The sequence below is a fragment of the Heterodontus francisci genome, unplaced genomic scaffold (assembly GCF_036365525.1).
Source record: "Heterodontus francisci isolate sHetFra1 unplaced genomic scaffold, sHetFra1.hap1 HAP1_SCAFFOLD_146, whole genome shotgun sequence".
Classification (NCBI taxonomy): domain Eukaryota; kingdom Metazoa; phylum Chordata; class Chondrichthyes; order Heterodontiformes; family Heterodontidae; genus Heterodontus; species Heterodontus francisci.
In genome coordinates this window covers 1839689-1843230 of record NW_027140336.1, presented here as the reverse complement: position 1 = coordinate 1843230, position 3542 = coordinate 1839689, and the positions used below count along the sequence as shown (strand labels likewise).

Below are 3542 nucleotides of genomic sequence, written 5' to 3'. Positions count from 1 at the left end.
TTCTGTTTATGTTTCAGATTTCCAGCATCTGCAGTATTTTGCTTTTGTACGTGTGTTGCGATGTCTGGGACGGTTTGAGTGCAATGCTATTGTTTTATAAACAGCGTTGAAACAAACATTTTTCTTGCTAATACACAGCACTAATACACAGCTGGATATAAACAGCAGCCTGCAGCAAAGGGCGCAGTGGAAGTTTATGAACACAAATAATTCACCAACACAATATTTACTGCTATCCTCAATCACACCACGCTTCATCTTAAAACGTTTTACTCTTTATTTTTACATCAACTTCTTGCTTCCAATAAACACTTCAATTTGGAACACAGCTTCCAAATCACCTTTATTCACAAACCCGAACACACACCAGCCCAGACTTTCCCCTTTCTGTCAACCCATTCCTGCATCACTGCCTCTCCACCAACAGTTGTTGCTAGAATCATACAATCATAGAATGGCTGCAGCACAGAAGGAGGCCATTCAGCCTGTCGAACCCATGCTGGCTCTCTGTTAGAGCAACTCACCTCGTCTCACTCCCCAGTCAGTTCAATTTCGGAGGTGGGAAAACTTCTCGAAAGAATAATTCGGGACAAAATTAATAGTCCCATGGACAAATGTGGGTTAATTCAAGAAAGCCAGCATGGATTTCTTAAGGGAAAATCATGTTTAACTGTCCTGCTGGAGTTTTTTGATGAGGTAACAGAGAGGGATGATGAGGGCAATGCTGTTGATGTGGTGCACATGGACTTTCAAAAGGTCTGGCAGCATCTGAAAGTTCACTGACCTGAATCATTAACTCTGTTTCTCTCTCCACAGATGCTGCCAGATCTGCTGAGTATTTCCAGCACTTTTTATTTATATTTCAGATTTATAGCATCTGCAGTATTTTGCTTTTATTGACTTTCAAAAGGAGTTTGATGCAATGCAACACAACAGACTTGTGAGCAAAGTTATAACTCATGGAATAAAAAGGACAGTCGTAACATGGATATGGAATTGGCTGAGTGACAGGAAACAAAGAGTAGTGAGCAATGGATGTTCTTCGGGCTAGAGGAAGGTTTGTAGTGGAGTTCCCCAGGAGTCAGTGTTGGGACGCTTGCCTTTCCTGATGTATATTAATACCTTGGTGTACAGGGCAGAATTTCAAAGTTTATGGATGATGCAAAAATTGGAAGCATTGTGAACTGGCAGAGAAGGTTCGAGGGACCATGTGGCTACTCCTCATGTTCTTCCCAGTGTCCAGGATGAAGTGCGACATGACACGTATTTCCAGATGGTCAAAACAATCAGGGGAAAGCAAACGCAATGTGCATCCTTCAGGAAAACATCACATTTAAAGTGAGAAACTAATCATAAGGCATGAACAGGGATTGAACCAGTGATCTTCAGTTTACGAGACTGACGTCTTACCGCTTGGCCACCATGCCTTCTGCCAATGAATATCTGAGGCTCCAGAGGAGGATTTGTGATTCTTTTTCAATTTGGTTGAAACAACATCGAGAAACATGCACAGAAATAAAGAGGGATTGTGGAATGGGTAACAGATCAGCCTCATTTACATCATCAGCATCATGAAATCTTCATTCAGACGTTCCATTCCCATCCTCAGCTTTTCTCACATCTGTACAATCATATAAGAGTGGACATTGTGTTGTAACTGGGCAGATTATATAAATAGACTATGTGCACCATCAAAGGAAGTGTTGTAATATAATCTGGACGGCACCTCATGGAGAGTTGTGGATGAAACATTCAATGCAAGGTGTGCAGAGTAAACTCAGGTTATTTTAACCGTCAGACTCTTATAAATTGTTGACAGATATCAGAATATTATATGGGGGCCGCAGTAAACCAAAGTGAAGATGGAGAAATCTTTGCCTGTACCTTTGAAAAGGTCACTGGACTGAACCAAGCCGAGGAGTGGCCGAGATGGTTCCAGAGGTTTGCAAGGTATCTACTGCATCGGGTCTCGTGCAGAAGCCAGACATGGAGCAGGTCAGTACACTATTGTCTGAAATGGAGGGAGTGTGTATGCAACATCCTCATGAAGAACAGAAGGCTATGTGTGAAGAAGTTATTAAGGCACTCAAGACCTATTTTAATTGAGGAAAAATATGTCATCGTGGAGCCAAAGTTAAAACGCTGCGTTTGCTGACAACGCAACCACCAGGTGACGCTGTACTAGCACATGCGCAAATGCAGCCTCTTCCACTGAAATGTCACTGTCTGTGACATTCAGGCAGCTGCCAGGATTAAAGATGGAGCTACTCAATTTATCACAGAAAACAACTTCGACCCAAAAATCCCCTCAAAGGTTGACATCGCCGCCTCCGTCCCACCCCCAACAGTCCCCCGCTCCTTCTTGTGCATTCACCAGTTATATAGAACCAAGTCATCTTAATTCACCTAAAGTGAATTACTTTCGGAGCAGTGACTGTCATTTCATAAGCAAATATGGCACATATCTACACAATGGACATGTTTTGGTTGATACTCGGAGAACGTTGCGCTGTTTGAAGTCTCATCGGAAGGACAGCACCTCTGACAGTGCTGCACACCCTCTGTAATTCAGTGAGGTTTCATAGAGTCATAGAGTTATACAGCACAGAAACAGGCCCTTCGGCCATCATGTCCGTGCCGGCCATCAAGTACCTATCTATTCTAATTCCATTTTCCAGCACGTGGCCGTAGCCTTGTATTTTGTGGCGTTTTGAGTGCTCATCTAGATTCTTCTTAAATGTTGTGAGGGTTCCTGCCTCTACCACTCCTTCAGGCAATGTGTTCCAGATTCCAACCACCCTCGAGGTGAAACATTTCTTCCTCAAATCCCCTCTAAACAGCGCCATCCCATTCTCCGGTCGATCATTCCCCGCTTCCCCCATCCCACTCTCTGACTGCTCACTCCCCGCTTCGCCCACCACCACCCCCATCCTGCTCTCTGGCCGCTCACACTCCAGGCCATGGGCTCTGCCGCTTCCCTCCTCTCGGCCACTCGAGCCAACATTGCCCCATCACCCCGCGAGGCTCGCCTTGCTTTATCGGGTGGTGCGGTGAAGAATGATCGAATGTTGGAGCGAGAGGCCGAGAGGAGGGAAGCAGCATGGCTTAGAGCAAGTGTCTGGAGGGACGTGGGGGGGAAGCGGGGCGTGAGTGGACGGAGAGAGGGCAGTGCGGGGGTGGGGGTATAGCAAGCGGCTGGAGGGCGGGGGAGCGGGGCAGCGAGTAGCGGGCAGTGAGCGGCCTGGAGTGAGTGGCTGAGAGGGGGTAGAGAGTTTTCCCGCGCATGCGCCACTTCGTCCTGGAAGACGTAGGCTGAGCATGCGCAGCATCTCAGAGCGCAGGAGACTGTTTGTGCATGTGCGCAGCTTGGAGCACTCTGATGACGTCGGCTGGCTGCTGCATTGTCAGGAATCACTTTGAATTTAATAAGCGTACAAAACAGAAAGGGGAGAGCATTCATTCATTTATCAATGACTTGTACAATCTCACGGAGGATTGTGAATACCGCAACTTAAGGGAAGAGCTGAAGGGAGACAGGATTG

At 46.3% G+C, this 3542-nt stretch overlaps 1 non-coding gene across 1 annotated transcript; it reads right to left on the bottom strand.

The window, feature by feature from the left end:
• Positions 1-1355: 1355 nt before the first annotated feature.
• On the bottom strand, positions 1356-1427 carry trnat-cgu (transfer RNA threonine (anticodon CGU)). The gene has a single exon. It is a non-coding gene; the product is annotated as a tRNA-Thr (tRNA).
• Between the last annotated feature and the right edge of the window lie 2115 nt (positions 1428-3542).